Below are 25,742 nucleotides of genomic sequence, written 5' to 3'. Positions count from 1 at the left end.
TTTGGCAAAGTGACTAGCTGTAGTTTTTGAACCCTAGCCCTGCCGGCACCTAGGGAAACCTAGCAAACCTATACATTTTTGAAAACTAGACAACCAGGGGAATCCAGGATGGGGTGACTTGACTGCCTCCCACCATGGTCTGTTACCCAGAATCCCTTGCAAACGTAAAAAAATTACAAAAAAAACACATTTTCCCCACATTTCTGGGATGGAAAGTTCTGGAATTTGCGTGGATCCACAAATTTCCACCCACCCCACGTTCCTCAAAGTCCTACAAGAAAAATGGTACCTCACTTGTGCGGGTCGGCCTAGTGCCCGCGACAGGAAACGGCGCAAAACGCAACGTGGTCCCACCTCCATTTTGCAGTGAAAAATGACCCCTTTTTGGCAAAGTGACTAGCTGTCGTTTTTGAACCCTAGCCCTGCCGGCACCTAGGGAAACCTAGCAAACCTATACATTTTTGAAAACTAGACACCCAGGGGAATCCAGGATGGGGTGACTTGACTGCCTCCCACCATGGTCTGTTACCCAGAATCCCTTGCAAACGTAACAAAATGACAAAAAAAACACATTTTCCCCACATTTCTGGGATGGAAAGTTCTGGAATCTGCGTGAATCCACAAATTTCCACCCACCCCGCGTTCCTCAAAGTCCTACGAGAAAAATGGTACCTCACATGTGCGGGTCGGCCTAGTGCCTGCGACAGGAAACGGCGCAAAACGCAACGTGGTCACACCTCAATTTTGCAGTGAAAAATGACCCCTTTTTGGCAAAGTGACTAGCTGTAGTTTTTGAACCCTAGCCCTGCCGGCACCTAGGGAAACCTAGCAAACCTATACATTTTTGAAAACTAGACACCCAGGGGAATCCAGGATGGGGTGACTTGACTGCCTCCCACCATGGTCTGTTACCCAGAATCCCTTGCAAACGTAAAAAAATGACAAAAAAAACACATTTTCCCCACATTTCTGGGATGGAAAGTTCTGGAATCTGCGGGGATCCACAAATTTCCACCCACCCCGCGTTCCCCAAAGTCCTACGAGAAAAATGGTACCTCACTTGTGCGGGTCGGCCTAGTGCCCGCGACAGGAAACGGCGCAAAACGCAACGTGGTGACACCTCAATTTTGCAGTGAAAAATGACCCTTTTTTGGCAAAGTGACTAGCTGTAGTTTTTGAACCCTAGCCCTGCCGGCACCTAGGGAAACCTAGCAAACCTATACATTTTTGAAAACTAGACACCCAGGGGAATCCAGGATGGGGTGACTTGACTGCCTCCCACCATGGTCTGTTACCCAGAATCCCTTGCAAACGTAAAAAAATGACAAAAAAAACATATTTTCCCCACATTTCTGGGATGGAAAGTTCTGGAATCTGTGTGGATCCACAAATTTCCACCCACCCCGCGTTCCCCAAAGTCCTACGAGAAAAATGGTACCTCACTTGTGCGGGTCGGCCTAGTGCCCGCGACAGGAAACGGCGCAAAACGCAACGTGGTCACACCTCAATTTTACAGTGAAAAATGACCCTTTTTTGGCAAAGTGACTAGCTGTAGTTTTTGAACCCTAGCCCTGCCGGCACCTAGGGAAACCTAGCAAACCTATACATTTTTGAAAACTAGACACCCAGGGGAATCCAGGATGGGGTGACTTGACTGCCTCCCACCATGGTCTGTTACCCAGAATCCCTTGCAAACGTAACAAAATGACAAAAAAAACACATTTTCCTCACATTTCTGGGATGGAAAGTTCTGGAATCTGCGTGGATCCACACATTTCCACCCACCCCGCGTTCCCCAAAGTCCTACGAGAAAAATGGTACCTCACTTGTGCGGGTCGGCCTAGTGCCCGCGACAGGAAACGGCGCAAAACGCAACGTGGTTACACCTCAATTTTGCAGTGAAAAATGACCCCTTTTTGGCAAAGTGACTAGCTGTAGTTTTTGAACCCTAGCCCTGCCGGCACCTAGGGAAACCTAGCAAACCTATACATTTTTTAAAACTAGACGCCCAGGGGAATACAGGATGGGGTGACTTGACTGCCTCCCACCATGGTCTGTTACCCAGAATCCCTTGCAAACGTAACAAAATGACAAAAAAAACACATTTTCCCACCATTTCTGAGATGGAAAGTTCTGGAATCTGCGTGGATCCACAAATTTCCACCCACCCCGCGTTCCCCAAAGTCCTACGAGAAAAATGGTACCTCACTTGTGCAGGTCGGCCTAGTGCCCGCGACAGGAAACGGCGCAAAACGCAACGTGGTCACACCTCAATTTTGCAGTGAAAAATGACCCCTTTTTGGCAAAGTGACTAGCTGTAGTTTTTGAACCCTAGCCCTGCCGGCACCTAGGGAAACCTAGCAAACCTATACATTTTTGAAAACTAGATACCCAGGGGAATCCAGGATGGGGTGACTTGACTGCCACCCGCCATGGTCTGTTACCCAGAATCCCTTGCAAACGTAAAAAAATGACAAAAAAAACACATTTTCCCCACATTTCTGGGATGGAAAGTTCTGGAATCTGCGTGGATCCACAAATTTCCACCCACCCCGCGTTCCCCAAAGTCCTACAAGAAAAATGGTACCTCACTTTTGCGGGTCGGCCTAGTGCCCGCGACAGGAAACGGCGCAAAACGCAACGTGGTCACACCTCCATTTTGCAGTGAAAAATGACCCCTTTTTTGGCAAAGTGACTAGCTGTCGTTTTTGAACCCTAGCCCTGCCGGGACCTAGGGAAACCTAGCAAACCTATACATTTTTGAAAACTAGACACCCAGGGGAATCCAGGATGGGGTGACTTGACTGCCTCCCACCATGGTCTGTTACCCAGAATCCCTTGCAAACGTAACAAAATGACAAAAAAAACACATTTTCCCCACATTTCTGGGATGGAAAGTTCTGGAATCTGCGTGGATCCACAAATTTCCACCCACCCCACGTTCCCCAAAGTCCTACGAGAAAAATGGTACCTCACTTGTGCGGGTCGGCCTAGTGCCCGCGACAGGAAACGGCGCAAAACGCAACGTGGTCACACCTCCATTTTGCAGTGAAAAATGACCCCTTTTTGGCAAAGTGACTAGCTGTCGTTTTTGAACCCTAGCCCTGCCGGCACCTAGGGAAACCTAGCAGACCTATACATTTTTGAAAACTAGACACCCAGGGGAATCCAGGATGGGGTGACTTGACTGCCTCCCACCATGGTCTGTTACCCAGAATCCCTTGCAAACGTAACAAAATGACAAAAAAAACACATTTTCCCCACATTTCTGGGATGGAAAGTTCTGGAATCTGCGTGGATCCACAAATTTCCACCCACCCCGCGTTCCTCAAAGTCCTACGAGAAAAATGGTACCTCACATGTGCGGGTCGGCCTAGTGCCCGCGACAGGAAACGGCGCAAAACGCAACGTGGTCACACCTCAATTTTGCAGTGAAAAATGACCCCTTTTTGGCAAAGTGACTAGCTGTAGTTTTTTAACCCTAGCCCTGCCGGCACCTAGGGAAACCTAGCAAACCTATACATTTTTGAAAACTAGACACCCAGGGGAATCCAGGATGGGGTGACTTGACTGCCTCCCACCATGGTCTGTTACCCAGAATCCCTTGCAAACGTAAAAAAATGACAAAAAAAACACATTTTCCCCACATTTCTGGGATGGAAAGTTCTGGAATCTGCCTGGATCCACAAATTTCCACCCACCCCGCGTTCCCCAAAGTCCTACGAGAAAAATGGTACCTCACTTGTGCGGGTCGGCCTAGTGCCCGCGACAGGAAACGGCGCAAAACGCAACGTGGTGACACCTCAATTTTGCAGTGAAAAATGACCCTTTTTTGGCAAAGTGACTAGCTGTAGTTTTTGAACCCTAGCCCTGCCGGCACCTAGGGAAACCTAGCAAACCTATACATTTTTGAAAACTAGACACCCAGGGGAATCCAGGATGGGGTGACTTGACTGCCTCCCACCATGGTCTGTTACCCAGAATCCCTTGCAAACGTAAAAAAATGACAAAAAAAACACATTTTCCCCACATTTCTGGGATGGAAAGTTCTGGAATCTGTGTGGATCCACAAATTTCCACCCACCCCGCGTTCCCCAAAGTCCTACGAGAAAAATGGTACCTCACTTGTGCGGGTCGGCCTAGTGCCCGCGACAGGAAACGGCGCAAAACGCAACGTGGTCACACCTCAATTTTGCAGTGAAAAATGACCCTTTTTTGGCAAAGTGACTAGCTGTAGTTTTTGAACCCTAGCCCTGTCGGCACCTAGGGAAACCTAGCAAACCTATACATTTTTGAAAACTAGACACCCAGGGGAATCCAGGATGGGGTGACTTGACTGCCTCCCACCATGGTCTGTTACCCAGAATCCCTTGCAAACGTAACAAAATGACAAAAAAAACACATTTTCCTCACATTTCTGGGATGGAAAGTTCTGGAATCTGCGTGGATCCACACATTTCCACCCACCCCGCGTTCCCCAAAGTCCTACGAGAAAAATGGTACCTCATTTGTGCGGGTCGGCCTAGTGCCCGCGACAGGAAACGGCGCAAAACGCAACGTGGTTACACCTCAATTTTGCAGTGAAAAATGACCCCTTTTTGGCAAAGTGACTAGCTGTAGTTTTTGAACCCTAGCCCTGCCGGCACCTAGGGAAACCTAGCAAACCTATACATTTTTGAAAACTAGACGCCCAGGGGAATCCAGGATGGGGTGACTTGACTGCCTCCCACCATGGTCTGTTACCCAGAATCCCTTGCAAACGTAACAAAATGACAAAAAAAACACATTTTCCCCACATTTCTGAGATGGAAAGTTCTGGAATCTGCGTGGATCCACAAATTTCCACCCACCCCGCGTTCCCCAAAGTCCTACGAGAAAAATGGTACCTCACTTGTGCAGGTCGGCCTAGTGCCCACGACAGGAAACGGCGCAAAACGCAACGTGGTCACACCTCATTTTTGCAGTGAAAAATGACCCCTTTTTGGCAAAGTGACTAGCTGTAGTTTTTGAACCCTAGCCCTGCCGGCACCTAGGGAAACCTAGCAAACCTATACATTTTTGAAAACTAGACACCCAGGGGAATCCAGGATGGGGTGACTTGACTGCCACCCACCATGGTCTGTTACCCAGAATCCCTTGCAAACGTAAAAAAATGACAAAAAAAACACATTTTCCCCACATTTCTGGGATGGAAAGTTCTGGAATCTGCGTGGATCCACAAATTTCCACCCACCCCGCGTTCCCCAAAGTCCTACAAGAAAAATGGTACCTCACTTTTGCGGGTCGGCCTAGTGCCCGCGACAGGAAACGGCGCAAAACGCAACGTGGTCACACCTCCATTTTGCAGTGAAAAATGACCCCTTTTTGGCAAAGTGACTAGCTGTAGTTTTTGAACCCTAGCCCTGCCGGCACCTAGGGAAACCTAGCAAACCTATACATTTTTGAAAACTAGACACCCAGGGGAATCCAGGATGGGGTGACTTGACTGCCTCCCACCATGGTCTGTTACCCAGAATCCCTTGCAAACGTAACAAAATGACAAAAAAAACACATTTTCCCCACATTTCTGGGATGGAAAGTTCTGGAATCTGCGTGGATCCACAAATTTCCACCCACCCCACGTTCCCCGAAGTCCTACGAGAAAAATGGTACCTCACTTGTGCGGGTCGGCCTAGTGCCCGCAACAGGAAACGGCACAAAACGCAACATGGTCACACCTCAATTTTGCAGTGAAAAATGACCCTTTTTTGGCAAAGTGACTAGCTGTAGTTTTTGAACCCTAGCCCTGCCGGCACCTAGGGAAACCTAGCAAACCTATACATTTTTGAAAACTAGACACCCAGGGGAATCCAGGATGGTGTGACTTGACTGCCTCCCACCATGGTCTGTTACCCAGAATCCCTTGCAAACGTAACAAAATGACAAAAAAAACACATTTTCCCCACATTTCTGGGATGGAAAGTTCTGGAATCTGCGTGGATCCACAAATTTCCACCCACCCCGCGTTCCCCAAAGTCCTACGAGAAAAATGGTACCTCACTTGTGCGGGTCGGCCTAGTGCCCGCGACAGGAAACGGCGCAAAACGCAACGTGGTTACACCTCAATTTTGCAGTGAAAAATGACCCCTTTTTGGCAAAGTGACTAGCTGTAGTTTTTGAACCCTAGCCTTGCCGGCACCTAGGGAAACCTAGCAAACCTATACATTTTTGAAAACTAGACACCCAGGGGAATCCAGGATGGGGTGACTTGACTGCCTCCCACCATGGTCTGTTACCCAGAATCCCTTGCAAACGTAAAAAAATGACAAAAAAAACACATATTCCCCACATTTCTGAGATGGAAAGTTCTGGAATCTGCGTGGATCCACAAATTTCCACCCACCCCGCTTTCCCCAAAGTCCTACGAGAAAAATGGTACCTCACTTGTGCGGGTCGGCCTAGTGCCCGCGACAGGAAACGGCGCAGAACGCAACGTGGTGACACCTCAATTTTGCAGTGAAAAATGACCCTTTTTTGGCAAAGTGACTAGCTGTAGTTTTTGAACCCTAGCCCTGCCGGCACCTAGGGAAACCTAGCAAACCTATAAATTTTTGAAAACTAGACACCCAGGGGAATCCAGGATGGGGTGACTTGACTGCCTCCCACCATGGTCTGTTACCCAGAATCCCTTGCAAACGTAAAAAAATGACAAAAAAAACACATTTTCCCCACATTTCTGGGATGGAAAGTTCTGGAATCTGCGTGGATCCACAAATTTCCACCCACCCCGCATTCCCCAAAGTCCTACAAGAAAAATGGTACCTCACTTGTGCGGGTCGGCCTAGTGCCCGCGACAGGAAACGGCGCAAAACGCAACGTGGTCACACCTCAATTTTGCAGTGAAAAATGACCCTTTTTTGGCAAAGTGACTAGCTGTAGTTTTTGAACCCTAGCCCTGCCGGCACCTAGGGAAACCTAGCAAACCTATACATTTTTGAAAACTAGACACCCAGGGGAATCCAGGATGGGGTGACTTGACTGCCTCCCACCATGGTCTGTTACCCAGAATCCCTTGCAAACGTAACAAAATGACAAAAAAAACACATTTTCCCCACATTTCTGGGATGGAAAGTTCTGGAATCTGCGTGGATCCACAAATTTCCACCCACCCCGCGTTCCCCAAAGTCCTACGAGAAAAATGGTACCTCACTTGTGCGGGTCGGCCTAGTGCCCGCGACAGGAAACGGCGCAAAACGCAACGTGGTTACACCTCAATTTTGCAGTGAAAAATGACCCCTTTTTGGCAAAGTGACTAGCTGTAGTTTTTTAACCCTAGCCCTGCCGGCACCTAGGGAAACCTAGCAAACCTATACATTTTTGAAAACTAGACACCCAGGGGAATCCAGGATGGGGTGACTTGACTGCCTCCCACCATGGTCTGTTACCCAGAATCCCTTGCAAACGTAAAAAAATGACAAAAAAAACACATTTTCCCCACATTTCTGAGATGGAAAGTTCTGGAATCTGCGTGGATCTACAAATTTCCACCCACCCCGCGTTCCCCAAAGTCCTACGAGAAAAATGGTACCTCACTTGTGCGGGTCGGCCTAGTGCCCGCGACAGGAAACGGCACAAAACGCAACGTGGTTACACCTCAATTTTGCAGTGAAAAATGACCCCTTTTTGGCAAAGTGACTAGCTGTAGTTTTTGAACCATAGCCCTGCCGGCACCTAGGGAAACCTAGCAAACCTATAAATTTTTGAAAACTAGACACCCAGGGGAATCCAGGATGGGGTGACTTGACTGCCTCCCACCATGGTCTGTTACCCAGAATCCCTTGCAAACTTAAAAAAAATAACAAAAAAAACACATTTTCCCCACATTTCTGAGATGGAAAGTTCTGGAATCTGCGTGGATCCACAAATTTCCACCCACCCCGCGTTCCCCAAAGTCCTACGAGAAAAATGGTACCTCACTTGTGCGGGTCGGCCTAGTGCCCGCGACAGGAAACGGCACAAAACGCAACATGGTCACACCTCAATTTTGCAGTGAAAAATGACCCCTTTTTGGCAAAGTGACTAGCTGTAGTTTTTGAACCCTAGCCCTGCCGGCACCTAGGGAAACCTAGCAAACCTATACATTTTTGAAAACTAGACACCCAGGGGAATCCAGGATGGGGTGACTTGACTGCCTCCCACCATGGTCTGTTACCCAGAATCCCTTGCAAACGTAACAAAATGACAAAAAAAACACATTTTCCCCACATTTCTGGGATGGAAAGTTCTGGAATCTGCGTGGATCCACAAATTTCCACCCACCCCGCGTTCCTCAAAGTCCTACGAGAAAAATGGTACCTCACATGTGCGGGTCGGCCTAGTGCCCGTGACAGGAAACGGCGCAAAACGCAACGTGGTCACACCTCAATTTTGCAGTGAAAAATGACCCCTTTTTGGCAAAGTGACTAGCTGTAGTTTTTGAACCCTAGCCCTGCCGGCACCTAGGGAAACCTAGCAAACCTATACATTTTTGAAAACTAGACACCCAGGGGAATCCAGGATGGGGTGACTTGACTGCCTCCCACCATGGTCTGTTACCCAGAATCCCTTGCAAACGTAACAAAATGACAAAAAAAACACATTTTCCCCACATTTCTGGGATGGAAAGTTCTGGAATCTGCGTGGATCCACAAATTTCCACCCACCCCGCGTTCCTCAAAGTCCTACGAGAAAAATGGTACCTCACATGTGCGGGTCGGCCTAGTGCCCGCGACAGGAAACGGCGCAAAACGCAACGTGGTCACACCTCAATTTTGCAGTGAAAAATGACCCCTTTTTGGCAAAGTGACTAGCTGTAGTTTTTGAACCCTAGCCCTGCCGGCACCTAGGGAAACCTAGCAAACCTATACATTTTTGAAAACTAGACACCCAGGGGAATCCAGGATGGGGTGACTTGACTGCCTCCCACCATGGTCTGTTACCCAGAATCCCTTGCAAACGTAAAAAAATGACAAAAAAAACACATTTTCCCCACATTTCTGGGATGGAAAGTTCTGGAATCTGCCTGGATCCACAAATTTCCACCCACCCCGCGTTCCCCAAAGTCCTACGAGAAAAATGGTACCTCACTTGTGCGGGTCGGCCTAGTGCCCGCGACAGGAAACGGCGCAAAACGCAACGTGGTGACACCTCAATTTTGCAGTGAAAAATGACCCTTTTTTGGCAAAGTGACTAGCTGTAGTTTTTGAACCCTAGCCCTGCCGGCACCTAGGGAAACCTAGCAAACCTATACATTTTTGAAAACTAGACACCCAGGGGAATCCAGGATGGGGTGACTTGACTGCCTCCCACCATGGTCTGTTACCCAGAATCCCTTGCAAACGTAAAAAAATGACAAAAAAAACACATTTTCCCCACATTTCTGGGATGGAAAGTTCTGGAATCTGTGTGGATCCACAAATTTCCACCCACCCCGTGTTCCCCAAAGTCCTACGAGAAAAATGGTACCTCACTTGTGCGGGTCGGCCTAGTGCCCGCGACAGGAAACGGCGCAAAACGCAACGTGGTTACACCTCAATTTTGCAGTGAAAAATGACCCCTTTTTGGCAAAGTGACTAGCTGTAGTTTTTGAACCCTAGCCTTGCCGGCACCTAGGGAAACCTAGCAAACCTATACATTTTTGAAAACTAGACACCCAGGGGAATCCAGGATGGGGTGACTTGACTGCCTCCCACCATGGTCTGTTACCCAGAATCCCTTGCAAACGTAAAAAAATGACAAAAAAAACACATATTCCCCACATTTCTGAGATGGAAAGTTCTGGAATCTGCGTGGATCCACAAATTTCCACCCACCCCGCTTTCCCCAAAGTCCTACGAGAAAAATGGTACCTCACTTTTGCGGGTCGGCCTAGTGCCCGCGACAGGAAACGGCGCAAAACGCAACGTGGTCACACCTCCATTTTGCAGTGAAAAATGACCCCTTTTTGGCAAAGTGACTAGCTGTAGTTTTTGAACCCTAGCCCTGCCGGCACCTAGGGAAACCTAGCAAACCTATACATTTTTGAAAACTAGACACCCAGGGGAATCCAGGATGGGGTGACTTGACTGCCTCCCACCATGGTCTGTTACCCAGAATCCCTTGCAAACGTAACAAAATGACAAAAAAAACACATTTTCCCCACATTTCTGGGATGGAAAGTTCTGGAATCTGCGTGGATCCACAAATTTCCACCCACCCCACGTTCCCCGAAGTCCTACGAGAAAAATGGTACCTCACTTGTGCGGGTCGGCCTAGTGCCCGCAACAGGAAACGGCACAAAACGCAACATGGTCACACCTCAATTTTGCAGTGAAAAATGACCCTTTTTTGGCAAAGTGACTAGCTGTAGTTTTTGAACCCTAGCCCTGCCGGCACCTAGGGAAACCTAGCAAACCTATACATTTTTGAAAACTAGACACCCAGGGGAATCCAGGATGGTGTGACTTGACTGCCTCCCACCATGGTCTGTTACCCAGAATCCCTTGCAAACGTAACAAAATGACAAAAAAAACACATTTTCCCCACATTTCTGGGATGGAAAGTTCTGGAATCTGCGTGGATCCACAAATTTCCACCCACCCCGCGTTCCCCAAAGTCCTACGAGAAAAATGGTACCTCACTTGTGCGGGTCGGCCTAGTGCCCGCGACAGGAAACGGCGCAAAACGCAACGTGGTTACACCTCAATTTTGCAGTGAAAAATGACCCCTTTTTGGCAAAGTGACTAGCTGTAGTTTTTGAACCCTAGCCTTGCCGGCACCTAGGGAAACCTAGCAAACCTATACATTTTTGAAAACTAGACACCCAGGGGAATCCAGGATGGGGTGACTTGACTGCCTCCCACCATGGTCTGTTACCCAGAATCCCTTGCAAACGTAAAAAAATGACAAAAAAAACACATATTCCCCACATTTCTGAGATGGAAAGTTCTGGAATCTGCGTGGATCCACAAATTTCCACCCACCCCGCTTTCCCCAAAGTCCTACGAGAAAAATGGTACCTCACTTGTGCGGGTCGGCCTAGTGCCCGCGACAGGAAACGGCGCAGAACGCAACGTGGTGACACCTCAATTTTGCAGTGAAAAATGACCCTTTTTTGGCAAAGTGACTAGCTGTAGTTTTTGAACCCTAGCCCTGCCGGCACCTAGGGAAACCTAGCAAACCTATAAATTTTTGAAAACTAGACACCCAGGGGAATCCAGGATGGGGTGACTTGACTGCCTCCCACCATGGTCTGTTACCCAGAATCCCTTGCAAACGTAAAAAAATGACAAAAAAAACACATTTTCCCCACATTTCTGGGATGGAAAGTTCTGGAATCTGCGTGGATCCACAAATTTCCACCCACCCCGCATTCCCCAAAGTCCTACAAGAAAAATGGTACCTCACTTGTGCGGGTCGGCCTAGTGCCCGCGACAGGAAACGGCGCAAAACGCAACGTGGTCACACCTCAATTTTGCAGTGAAAAATGACCCTTTTTTGGCAAAGTGACTAGCTGTAGTTTTTGAACCCTAGCCCTGCCGGCACCTAGGGAAACCTAGCAAACCTATACATTTTTGAAAACTAGACACCCAGGGGAATCCAGGATGGGGTGACTTGACTGCCTCCCACCATGGTCTGTTACCCAGAATCCCTTGCAAACGTAACAAAATGACAAAAAAAACACATTTTCCCCACATTTCTGGGATGGAAAGTTCTGGAATCTGCGTGGATCCACAAATTTCCACCCACCCCGCGTTCCCCAAAGTCCTACGAGAAAAATGGTACCTCACTTGTGCGGGTCGGCCTAGTGCCCGCGACAGGAAACGGCGCAAAACGCAACGTGGTTACACCTCAATTTTGCAGTGAAAAATGACCCCTTTTTGGCAAAGTGACTAGCTGTAGTTTTTTAACCCTAGCCCTGCCGGCACCTAGGGAAACCTAGCAAACCTATACATTTTTGAAAACTAGACACCCAGGGGAATCCAGGATGGGGTGACTTGACTGCCTCCCACCATGGTCTGTTACCCAGAATCCCTTGCAAACGTAAAAAAATGACAAAAAAAACACATTTTCCCCACATTTCTGAGATGGAAAGTTCTGGAATCTGCGTGGATCTACAAATTTCCACCCACCCCGCGTTCCCCAAAGTCCTACGAGAAAAATGGTACCTCACTTGTGCGGGTCGGCCTAGTGCCCGCGACAGGAAACGGCACAAAACGCAACGTGGTTACACCTCAATTTTGCAGTGAAAAATGACCCCTTTTTGGCAAAGTGACTAGCTGTAGTTTTTGAACCATAGCCCTGCCGGCACCTAGGGAAACCTAGCAAACCTATACATTTTTGAAAACTAGACACCCAGGGGAATCCAGGATGGGGTGACTTGACTGCCTCCCACCATGGTCTGTTACCCAGAATCCCTTGCAAACTTAAAAAAAATAACAAAAAAAACACATTTTCCCCACATTTCTGAGATGGAAAGTTCTGGAATCTGCGTGGATCCACAAATTTCCACCCACCCCGCGTTCCCCAAAGTCCTACGAGAAAAATGGTACCTCACTTGTGCGGGTCGGCCTAGTGCCCGCGACAGGAAACGGCACAAAACGCAACATGGTCACACCTCAATTTTGCAGTGAAAAATGACCCCTTTTTGGCAAAGTGACTAGCTGTAGTTTTTGAACCCTAGCCCTGCCGGCACCTAGGGAAACCTAGCAAACCTATACATTTTTGAAAACTAGACACCCAGGGGAATCCAGGATGGGGTGACTTGACTGCCTCCCACCATGGTCTGTTACCCAGAATCCCTTGCAAACGTAACAAAATGACAAAAAAAACACATTTTCCCCACATTTCTGGGATGGAAAGTTCTGGAATCTGCGTGGATCCACAAATTTCCACCCACCCCGCGTTCCTCAAAGTCCTACGAGAAAAATGGTACCTCACATGTGCGGGTCGGCCTAGTGCCCGTGACAGGAAACGGCGCAAAACGCAACGTGGTCACACCTCAATTTTGCAGTGAAAAATGACCCCTTTTTGGCAAAGTGACTAGCTGTAGTTTTTGAACCCTAGCCCTGCCGGCACCTAGGGAAACCTAGCAAACCTATACATTTTTGAAAACTAGACACCCAGGGGAATCCAGGATGGGGTGACTTGACTGCCTCCCACCATGGTCTGTTACCCAGAATCCCTTGCAAACGTAACAAAATGACAAAAAAAACACATTTTCCCCACATTTCTGGGATGGAAAGTTCTGGAATCTGCGTGGATCCACAAATTTCCACCCACCCCGCGTTCCTCAAAGTCCTACGAGAAAAATGGTACCTCACATGTGCGGGTCGGCCTAGTGCCCGCGACAGGAAACGGCGCAAAACGCAACGTGGTCACACCTCAATTTTGCAGTGAAAAATGACCCCTTTTTGGCAAAGTGACTAGCTGTAGTTTTTGAACCCTAGCCCTGCCGGCACCTAGGGAAACCTAGCAAACCTATACATTTTTGAAAACTAGACACCCAGGGGAATCCAGGATGGGGTGACTTGACTGCCTCCCACCATGGTCTGTTACCCAGAATCCCTTGCAAACGTAAAAAAATGACAAAAAAAACACATTTTCCCCACATTTCTGGGATGGAAAGTTCTGGAATCTGCCTGGATCCACAAATTTCCACCCACCCCGCGTTCCCCAAAGTCCTACGAGAAAAATGGTACCTCACTTGTGCGGGTCGGCCTAGTGCCCGCGACAGGAAACGGCGCAAAACGCAACGTGGTGACACCTCAATTTTGCAGTGAAAAATGACCCTTTTTTGGCAAAGTGACTAGCTGTAGTTTTTGAACCCTAGCCCTGCCGGCACCTAGGGAAACCTAGCAAACCTATACATTTTTGAAAACTAGACACCCAGGGGAATCCAGGATGGGGTGACTTGACTGCCTCCCACCATGGTCTGTTACCCAGAATCCCTTGCAAACGTAAAAAAATGACAAAAAAAACACATTTTCCCCACATTTCTGGGATGGAAAGTTCTGGAATCTGTGTGGATCCACAAATTTCCACCCACCCCGTGTTCCCCAAAGTCCTACGAGAAAAATGGTACCTCACTTGTGCGGGTCGGCCTAGTGCCCGCGACAGGAAACGGCGCAAAACGCAACGTGGTTACACCTCAATTTTGCAGTGAAAAATGACCCCTTTTTGGCAAAGTGACTAGCTGTAGTTTTTGAACCCTAGCCTTGCCGGCACCTAGGGAAACCTAGCAAACCTATACATTTTTGAAAACTAGACACCCAGGGGAATCCAGGATGGGGTGACTTGACTGCCTCCCACCATGGTCTGTTACCCAGAATCCCTTGCAAACGTAAAAAAATGACAAAAAAAACACATATTCCCCACATTTCTGAGATGGAAAGTTCTGGAATCTGCGTGGATCCACAAATTTCCACCCACCCCGCTTTCCCCAAAGTCCTACGAGAAAAATGGTACCTCACTTGTGCGGGTCGGCCTAGTGCCCGCGACAGGAAACGGCGCAGAACGCAACGTGGTGACACCTCAATTTTGCAGTGAAAAATGACCCTTTTTTGGCAAAGTGACTAGCTGTAGTTTTTGAACCCTAGCCCTGCCGGCACCTAGGGAAACCTAGCAAACCTATAAATTTTTGAAAACTAGACACCCAGGGGAATCCAGGATGGGGTGACTTGACTGCCTCCCACCATGGTCTGTTACCCAGAATCCCTTGCAAACGTAAAAAAATGACAAAAAAAACACATTTTCCCCACATTTCTGGGATGGAAAGTTCTGGAATCTGCGTGGATCCACAAATTTCCACCCACCCCGCATTCCCCAAAGTCCTACAAGAAAAATGGTACCTCACTTGTGCGGGTCGGCCTAGTGCCCGCGACAGGAAACGGCGCAAAACGCAACGTGGTCACACCTCAATTTTGCAGTGAAAAATGACCCTTTTTTGGCAAAGTGACTAGCTGTAGTTTTTGAACCCTAGCCCTGCCGGCACCTAGGGAAACCTAGCAAACCTATACATTTTTGAAAACTAGACACCCAGGGGAATCCAGGATGGGGTGACTTGACTGCCTCCCACCATGGTCTGTTACCCAGAATCCCTTGCAAACGTAACAAAATGACAAAAAAAACACATTTTCCCCACATTTCTGGGATGGAAAGTTCTGGAATCTGCGTGGATCCACAAATTTCCACCCACCCCGCGTTCCCCAAAGTCCTACGAGAAAAATGGTACCTCACTTGTGCGGGTCGGCCTAGTGCCCGCGACAGGAAACGGCGCAAAACGCAACGTGGTTACACCTCAATTTTGCAGTGAAAAATGACCCCTTTTTGGCAAAGTGACTAGCTGTAGTTTTTTAACCCTAGCCCTGCCGGCACCTAGGGAAACCTAGCAAACCTATACATTTTTGAAAACTAGACACCCAGGGGAATCCAGGATGGGGTGACTTGACTGCCTCCCACCATGGTCTGTTACCCAGAATCCCTTGCAAACGTAAAAAAATGACAAAAAAAACACATTTTCCCCACATTTCTGAGATGGAAAGTTCTGGAATCTGCGTGGATCTACAAATTTCCACCCACCCCGCGTTCCCCAAAGTCCTACGAGAAAAATGGTACCTCACTTGTGCGGGTCGGCCTAGTGCCCGCGACAGGAAACGGCACAAAACGCAACGTGGTTACACCTCAATTTTGCAGTGAAAAATGACCCCTTTTTGGCAAAGTGACTAGCTGTAGTTTTTGAACCATAGCCCTGCCGGCACCTAGGGAAACCTAGCAAACCTATAAATTTTTGAAAACTAGACACCCAGGGGAATCCAGGATGGGGTGACTTGACTGCCTCCCACCATGGTCTGTTACCCAGAATCCCTTGCAAACTTAAAAAAAATAACAAAAAAAACACATTTTCCCCACATTTCTGAGATGGAAAGTTCTGGAATCTGCGTGGATCCACAAATTTCCACCCACCCCGCGTTCCCCAAAGTCCTACGAGAAAAATGGTACCTCACTTGTGCGGGTCGGCCTAGTGCCCGCGACAGGAAACGGCACAAAACGCAACATGGTCACACCTCAATTTTGCAGTGAAAAATGACCCCTTTTTGGCAAAGTGACTAGCTGTAGTTTTTGAACCCTAGCCCTGCCGGCACCTAGGGAAACCTAGCAAACCTATACATTTTTGAAAACTAGACACCCAGGGGAATCCAGGATGGGGTGACTTGACTGCCTCCCACCATGGTCTGTTACCCAGAATCCCTTGCAAACGTAACAAAATGACAAAAAAAACACATTTTCCCCACATTTCTGGGATGGAAAGTTCTGGAATCTGCGTGGATCCACAAATTTCCACCCACCCCGCGTTCCTCAAAGTCCTACGAGAAAAATGGTACCTCACATGTGCGGGTCGGCCTAGTGCCCGTGACAGGAAACGGCGCAAAACGCAACGTGGTCACACCTCAATTTTGCAGTGAAAAATGACCCCTTTTTGGCAAAGTGACTAGCTGTAGTTTTTGAACCCTAGCCCTGCCGGCACCTAGGGAAACCTAGCAAACCTATACATTTTTGAAAACTAGACACCCAGGGGAATCCAGGATGGGGTGACTTGACTGCCTCCCACCATGGTCTGTTACCCAGAATCCCTTGCAAACGTAACAAAATGACAAAAAAAACACATTTTCCCCACATTTCTGGGATGGAAAGTTCTGGAATCTGCGTGGATCCACAAATTTCCACCCACCCCGCGTTCCTCAAAGTCCTACGAGAAAAATGGTACCTCACATGTGCGGGTCGGCCTAGTGCCCGCGACAGGAAACGGCGCAAAACGCAACGTGGTCACACCTCAATTTTGCAGTGAAAAATGACCCCTTTTTGGCAAAGTGACTAGCTGTAGTTTTTGAACCCTAGCCCTGCCGGCACCTAGGGAAACCTAGCAAACCTATACATTTTTGAAAACTAGACACCCAGGGGAATCCAGGATGGGGTGACTTGACTGCCTCCCACCATGGTCTGTTACCCAGAATCCCTTGCAAACGTAAAAAAATGACAAAAAAAACACATTTTCCCCACATTTCTGGGATGGAAAGTTCTGGAATCTGCCTGGATCCACAAATTTCCACCCACCCCGCGTTCCCCAAAGTCCTACGAGAAAAATGGTACCTCACTTGTGCGGGTCGGCCTAGTGCCCGCGACAGGAAACGGCGCAAAACGCAACGTGGTGACACCTCAATTTTGCAGTGAAAAATGACCCTTTTTTGGCAAAGTGACTAGCTGTAGTTTTTGAACCCTAGCCCTGCCGGCACCTAGGGAAACCTAGCAAACCTATACATTTTTGAAAACTAGACACCCAGGGGAATCCAGGATGGGGTGACTTGACTGCCTCCCACCATGGTCTGTTACCCAGAATCCCTTGCAAACGTAAAAAAATGACAAAAAAAACACATTTTCCCCACATTTCTGGGATGGAAAGTTCTGGAATCTGTGTGGATCCACAAATTTCCACCCACCCCGTGTTCCCCAAAGTCCTACGAGAAAAATGGTACCTCACTTGTGCGGGTCGGCCTAGTGCCCGCGACAGGAAACGGCGCAAAACGCAACGTGGTCACACCTCAATTTTGCAGTGAAAAATGACCCTTTTTTGGCAAAGTGACTAGCTGTAGTTTTTGAACCCTAGCCCTGCCGGCACCTAGGGAAACCTAGCAAACCTATACATTTTTGAAAACTAGACACCCAGGGGAATCCAGGATGGGGTGACTTGACTGCCTCCCACCATGGTCTGTTACCCAGAATCCCTTGCAAACGTAACAAAATGACAAAAAAAACACATTTTCCTCACATTTCTGGGATGGAAAGTTCTGGAATCTGCGTGGATCCACACATTTCCACCCACCCCGCGTTCCCCAAAGTCCTACGAGAAAAATGGTACCTCACTTGTGCGGGTCGGCCTAGTGCCCGCGACAGGAAACGGCGCAAAACGCAACGTGGTTACACCTCAATTTTGCAGTGAAAAATGACCCCTTTTTGGCAAAGTGACTAGCTGTAGTTTTTGAACCCTAGCCCTGCCGGCACCTAGGGAAACCTAGCAAACCTATACATTTTTAAAAACTAGACGCCCAGGGGAATCCAGGATGGGGTGAGTTGACTGCCTCCCACCATGGTCTGTTACCCAGAATCCCTTGCAAACGTAACAAAATGACAAAAAAAACACATTTTCCCCACATTTCTGAGATGGAAAGTTCTGGAATCTGCGTGGATCCACAAATTTCCACCCACCCCACGTTCCCCAAAGTCCTACGAGAAAAATGGTACCTCACTTGTGCAGGTCGGCCTAGTGCCCGCGACAGGAAACGGCGCAAAACGCAACGTGGTCACACCTCATTTTTGCAGTGAAAAATGACCCCTTTTTGGCAAAGTGACTAGCTGTAGTTTTTGAACCCTAGCCCTGCCGGCACCTAGGGAAACCTAGCAAACCTATACATTTTTGAAAACTAGACACCCAGGGGAATCCAGGATGGGGTGACTTGACTGCCACCCACCATGGTCTGTTACCCAGAATCCCTTGCAAACGTAAAAAAATGACAAAAAAAACACATTTTCCCCACATTTCTGGGATGGAAAGTTCTGGAATCTGCGTGGATCCACAAATTTCCACCCACCCCGCGTTCCCCAAAGTCCTACAAGAAAAATGGTACCTCACTTTTGCGGGTCGGCCTAGTGCCCGCGACAGGAAACGGCGCAAAACGCAACGTGGTCACACCTCCATTTTGCAGTGAAAAATGACCCCTTTTTGGCAAAGTGACTAGCTGTCGTTTTTGAACCCTAGCCCTGCCGGCATCTAGGGAAACCTAGCAAACCTATACATTTTTGAAAACTAGACACCCAGGGGAATCCAGGATGGGGTGACTTGACTGCCTCCCACCATGGTCTGTTACCCAGAATCCCTTGCAAACGTAACAAAATGACAAAAAAAACACATTTTCCCCACATTTCTGGGATGGAAAGTTCTGGAATCTGCGTGGATCCACAGATTTCCACCCACCCCACGTTCCCCGAAGTCCTACGAGAAAAATGGTACCTCACTTGTGCGGGTCGGCCTAGTGCCCGCAACAGGAAACGGCACAAAACGCAACATGGTCACACCTCAATTTTGCAGTGAAAAATGACCCTTTTTTGGCAATTGACTAGCTGTAGTTTTTGAACCCTAGCCCTGCCGGCACCTAGGGAAACCTAGCAAACCTATACATTTTTGAAAACTAGACACCCAGGGGAATCCAGGATGGCGTGACTTGACTGCCTCCCACCATGGTCTGTTACCCAGAATCCCTTGCAAACGTAACAAAATGACAAAAAAAACACATTTTCCCCACATTTCTGGGATGGAAAGTTCTGGAATCTGCGTGGATCCACAAATTTCCACCCACCCCGCGTTCCCCAAAGTCCTACGAGAAAAATGGTACCTCACTTGTGCGGGTCGGCCTAGTGCCCGCGACAGGAAACGGCGCAAAACGCAACGTGGTTACACCTCAATTTTGCAGTGAAAAATGACCCCTTTTTGGCAAAGTGACTAGCTGTAGTTTTTGAACCCTAGCCTTGCCGGCACCTAGGGAAACCTAGCAAACCTATACATTTTTGAAAACTAGACACCCAGGGGAATCCAGGATGGGGTGACTTGACTGCCTCCCACCATGGTCTGTTACCCAGAATCCCTTGCAAACGTAAAAAAATGACAAAAAAAACACATATTCCCCACATTTCTGAGATGGAAAGTTCTGGAATCTGCGTGGATCCACAAATTTCCACCCACCCCGCTTTCCCCAAAGTCCTACGAGAAAAATGGTACCTCACTTGTGCGGGTCGGCCTAGTGCCCGCGACAGGAAACGGCGCAGAACGCAACGTGGTGACACCTCAATTTTGCAGTGAAAAATGACCCTTTTTTGGCAAAGTGACTAGCTGTAGTTTTTGAACCCTAGCACTGCCGGCACCTAGGGAAACCTAGCAAACCTATACATTTTTGAAAACTAGACACCCAGGGGAATCCAGGATGGGGTGACTTGACTGCCTCCCACCATGGTCTGTTACCCAGAATCCCTTGCAAACGTAAAAAAATGACAAAAAAAACACATTTTCCCCACATTTCTGGGATGGAAAGTTCTGGAATCTGCGTGGATCCACAAATTTCCACCCACCCCGCATTCCCCAAAGTCCTACAAGAAAAATGGTACCTCACTTGTGCGGGTCGGCCTAGTGCCCGCGACAGGAAACGGCGCAAAACGCAACGTGGTCACACCTCAATTTTGCAGTGAAAAATGACCCTTTTTTGGCAAAGTGACTAGCTGTAGTTTTGGAACCCTAGCCCTGCCGGCACCTAGGGAAACCTAGCAAACCTATACATTTTTGAAAACTAGACACCCAGGGGAATCCAGGATGGGGTGACTTGACTGCCTCCCACCATGGTCTGTTACCCAGAATCCCTTGCAAACGTAACAAAATGACAAAAAAAACACATTTTCCCCACATTTCTGGGATGGAAAGTTCTGGAATCTGCGTGGATCCACAAATTTCCACCCACCCCGCGTTCCCCAAAGTCCTACGAGAAAAATGGTACCTCACTTGTGCGGGTCGGCCTAGTGCCCGCGACAGGAAACGGCGCAAAACGCAACGTGGTTACACCTCAATTTTGCAGTGAAAAATGACCCCTTTTTGGCAAAGTGACTAGCTGTAGTTTTTTAACCCTAGCCCTGCCGGCACCTAGGGAAACCTAGCAAACCTATACATTTTTGAAAACTAGACACCCAGGGGAATCCAGGATGGGGTGACTTGACTGCCTCCCACCATGGTCTGTTACCCAGAATCCCTTGCAAACATAAAAAAATGACAAAAAAAACACATTTTCCCCACATTTCTGAGATGGAAAGTTCTGGAATCTGCGTGGATCTACAAATTTCCACCCACCCCGCGTTCCCCAAAGTCCTACGAGAAAAATGGTACCTCACTTGTGCGGGTCGGCCTAGTGCCCGCGACAGGAAACGGCACAAAACGCAACGTGGTTACACCTCAATTTTGCAGTGAAAAATGACCCCTTTTTGGCAAAGTGACTAGCTGTAGTTTTTGAACCATAGCCCTGCCGGCACCTAGGGAAACCTAGCAAACCTATAAATTTTTGAAAACTAGACACCCAGGGGAATCCAGGATGGGGTGACTTGACTGCCTCCCACCATGGTCTGTTACCCAGAATCCCTTGCAAACTTAAAAAAAATAACAAAAAAAACACATTTTCCCCACATTTCTGAGATGGAAAGTTCTGGAATCTGCGTGGATCCACAAATTTCCACCCACCCCGCATTCCCCAAAGTCCTACGAGAAAAATGGTACCTCACTTGTGCGGGTCGGCCTAGTGCCCGCGACAGGAAACGGCACAAAACGCAACATGGTCACACCTCATTTTTGCAGTGAAAAATGACCCCTTTTTGGCAAAGTGACTAGCTGTAGTTTTTGAACCCTAGCCCTGCCGGCACCTAGGGAAACCTAGCAAACCTATACATTTTTGAAAACTAGACACCCAGGGGAATCCAGGATGGGGTGACTTGACTGCCTCCCACCATGGTCTGTTACCCAGAATCCCTTGCAAACGTAACAAAATGACAAAAAAAACACATTTTCCCCACATTTCTGGGATGGAAAGTTCTGGAATCTGCGTGGATCCACAAATTTCCACCCACCCCGCGTTCCTCAAAGTCCTACGAGAAAAATGGTACCTCACATGTGCGGGTCGGCCTAGTGCCCGCGACAGGAAACGGCGCAAAACGCAACGTGGTCACACCTCAATTTTGCAGTGAAAAATGACCCCTTTTTGGCAAAGTGACTAGCTGTAGTTTTTGAACCCTAGCCCTGCCGGCACCTAGGGAAACCTAGCAAACCTATACATTTTTGAAAACTAGACACCCAGGGGAATCCAGGATGGGGTGACTTGACTGCCTCCCACCATGGTCTGTTACCCAGAATCCCTTGCAAACGTAAAAAAATGACAAAAAAAACACATTTTCCCCACATTTCTGGGATGGAAAGTTTTGGAATCTGCGTGGATCCACAAATTTCCACCCACCCCGCGTTCCCCAAAGTCCTACGAGAAAAATGGTACCTCACTTGTGCGGGTCGGCCTAGTGCCCGCGACAGGAAACGGCGCAAAACGCAACGTGGTTACACCTCAATTTTGCAGTGAAAAATGACCCCTTTTTGGCAAAGTGACTAGCTGTAGTTTTTGAACCCTAGCCTTGCCGGCACCTAGGGAAACCTAGCAAACCTATACATTTTTGAAAACTAGACACCCAGGGGAATCCAGGATGGGGTGACTTGACTGCCTCCCACCATGGTCTGTTACCCACAATCCCTTGCAAACGTAAATAAATGACAAAAAAACACATATTCCCCACATTTCTGAGATGGAAAGTTCTGGAATCTGCGTGGATCCACAAATTTCCACCCACCCCGCTTTCCCCAAAGTCCTACGAGAAAAATGGTACCTCACTTGTGCGGGTCGGCCTAGTGCCCGCGACAGGAAACGGCGCAAAACGCAACGTGGTGACACCTCAATTTTGCAGTGAAAAATGACCCTTTTTTGGCAAAGTGACTAGCTGTAGTTTTTGAACCCTAGCCCTGCCGGCACCTAGGGAAACCTAGCAAACCTATACATTTTTGAAAACTAGACACCCAGGGGAATCCAGGATGGGGTGACTTGACTGCCTCCCACCATGGTCTGTTACCCAGAATCCCTTGCAAACGTAACAAAATGACAAAAAAAACACATTTTCCCCACATTTCTGGGATGGAAAGTTCTGGAATCTGCGTGGATCCACAAATTTCCACCCACCCCGCGTTCCCCAAAGTCCTACGAGAAAAATGGTACCTCACTTGTGCGGGTCGGCCTAGTGCCCGCGACAGGAAACGGCGCAAAACGCAACGTGGTTACACCTCAATTTTGCAGTGAAAAATGACCCCTTTTTGGCAAAGTGACTAGCTGTAGTTTTTTAACCCTAGCCCTGCCGGCACCTAGGGAAACCTAGCATACCTATACATTTTTGAAAACTAGACACCCAGGGGAATCCAGGATGGGGTGACTTGACTGCCTCCCACCATGGTCTGTTACCCAGAATCCCTTGCAAACGTAACAAAATGACAAAAAAACCACATTTTCCCCACATTTCTGGGATGGAAAGTTCTGGAATCTGCGTGGATCCACAAATTTCCACCCACCCCGCGTTCCTCAAAGTCCTACGAGAAAAATGGTACCTCACATGTGCGGGTCGGCCTAGTGCCCGCGACAGGAAACGGCGCAAAACGCAACGTGGTCACACCTCAATTTTGCAGTGAAAAATGACCCCTTTTTGGCAAAGTGACTAGCTGTAGTTTTTGAACCCTAGCCCTGCCGGCACCTAGGGAAACCTAGCAAACCTATACATTTTTGAAAACTAGACACCCAGGGGAATCCAGGATGGGGTGACTTGACTGCCTCCCACCATGGTCTGTTACCCAGAATCCCTTGCAAACGTAAAAAAATGACAAAAAAAACACATTTTCCCCACATTTCTGGGATGGAAAGTTCTGGAATCTGCGTGGATCCACAAATTTCCACCTACCCCGCGTTCCCCAAAGTCCTACGAGAAAAATGGTACCTCACTTGTGCGGGTCGGCCTAGTGCCCGCGACAGGAAACGGCGCAAAACGCAACGTGGTTACACCTCAATTTTGCAGTGAAAAATGACCCCTTTTTGGCAAAGTGACTAGCTGTAGTTTTTGAACCCTAGCCTTGCCGGCACCTAGGGAAACCTAGCAAACCTATACATTTTTGAAAACTAGACACCCAGGGGAATCCAGGATGGGGTGACTTGACTGCCTCCCACCTTGGTCTGTTACCCAGAATCCCTTGCAAACGTAAAAAAATGACAAAAAAAACACATATTCCCCACATTTCTGAGATGGAAAGTTCTGGAATCTGCGTGGATCCACAAATTTCCACCCACCCCGCGTTCCTCAAAGTCCTACGAGAAAAATGGTACCTCACATGTGCGGGTCGGCCTAGTGCCCGCGACAGGAAACGGCGCAAAACGCAACGTGGTCACACCTCAATTTTGCAGTGAAAAATGACCCCTTTTTGGCAAAGTGACTAGCTGTAGTTTTTGAACCCTAGCCCTGCCGGCACCTAGGGAAACCTAGCAAACCTATACATTTTTGAAAACTAGACACCCAGGGGAATCCAGGATGGGGTGACTTGACTGCCTCCCACCATGGTCTGTTACCCAGAATCCCTTGCAAACGTAAAAAAATGACAAAAAAAACACATTTTCCCCACATTTCTGGGATGGAAAGTTCTGGAATCTGCGTGGATCCACAAATTTCCACCCACCCCGCGTTCCCCAAAGTCCTACGAGAAAAATGGTACCTCACTTGTGCGGGTCGGCCTAGTGCCCGCGACAGGAAACGGCGCAAAACGCAACGTGGTTACACCTCAATTTTGCAGTGAAAAATGACCCCTTTTTGGCAAAGTGACTAGCTGTAGTTTTTGAACCCTAGCCTTGCCGGCACCTAGGGAAACCTAGCAAACCTATACATTTTTGAAAACTAGACACCCAGGGGAATCCAGGATGGGGTGACTTGACTGCCTCCCACCATGGTCTGTTACCCAGAATCCCTTGCAAACGTAAATAAATGACAAAAAAAACACATATTCCCCACATTTCTGAGATGGAAAGTTCTGGAATCTGCGTGGATCCACAAATTTCCACCCACCCCGCTTTCCCCAAAGTCCTACGAGAAAAATGGTACCTCACTTGTGCGGGTCGGCCTAGTGCCCGCCACAGGAAACGGCGCAAAACGCAACGTGGTGACACCTCAATTTTGCAGTGAAAAATGACCCTTTTTTGGCAAAGTGACTAGCTGTAGTTTTTGAACCCTAGCCCTGCCGGCACCTAGGGAAACCTAGCAAACCTATACATTTTTGAAAACTAGACACCCAGGGGAATCCAGGATGGGGTGACTTGACTGCCTCCCACCATGGTCTGTTACCCAGAATCCCTTGCAAACGTAACAAAATGACAAAAAAAACACATTTTCCCCACATTTCTGGGATGGAAAGTTCTGGAATCTGCGTGGATCCACAAATTTCCACCCACCCCGCGTTCCCCAAAGTCCTACGAGAAAAATGGTACCTCACTTGTGCGGGTCGGCCTAGTGCCCGCGACAGGAAACGGCGCAAAACGCAACGTGGTTACACCTCAATTTTGCAGTGAAAAATGACCCCTTTTTGGCAAAGTGACTAGCTGTAGTTTTTTAACCCTAGCCCTGCCGGCACCTAGGGAAACCTAGCAAACCTATACATTTTTGAAAACTAGACACCCAGGGGAATCCAGGATGGGGTGACTTGACTGCCTCCCACCATGGTCTGTTACCCAGAATCCCTTGCAAACATAACAAAATGACAAAAAAAACACATTTTCCCCACATTTCTGGGATGGAAAGTTCTGGAATCTGCGTGGATCCACAAATTTCCACCCAACCCGCGTTCCTCAAAGTCCTACGAGAAAAATGGTACCTCACATGTGCGGGTCGGCCTAGTGCCCGCGACAGGAAACGGCGCAAAACGCAACATGGTCACACCTCAATTTTGCAGTGAAAAATGACCCCTTTTTGGCAAAGTGACTAGCTGTAGTTTTTGAACCCTAGCCCTGCCGGCACCTAGGGAAACCTAGCAAACCTATACATTT

This window comes from Triturus cristatus, chromosome 1_1 (genome assembly GCF_964204655.1).
Source record: "Triturus cristatus chromosome 1_1, aTriCri1.1, whole genome shotgun sequence".
NCBI lineage: Eukaryota > Metazoa > Chordata > Amphibia > Caudata > Salamandridae > Triturus > Triturus cristatus.
Note: the sequence above shows the minus strand (reverse complement) of the source record.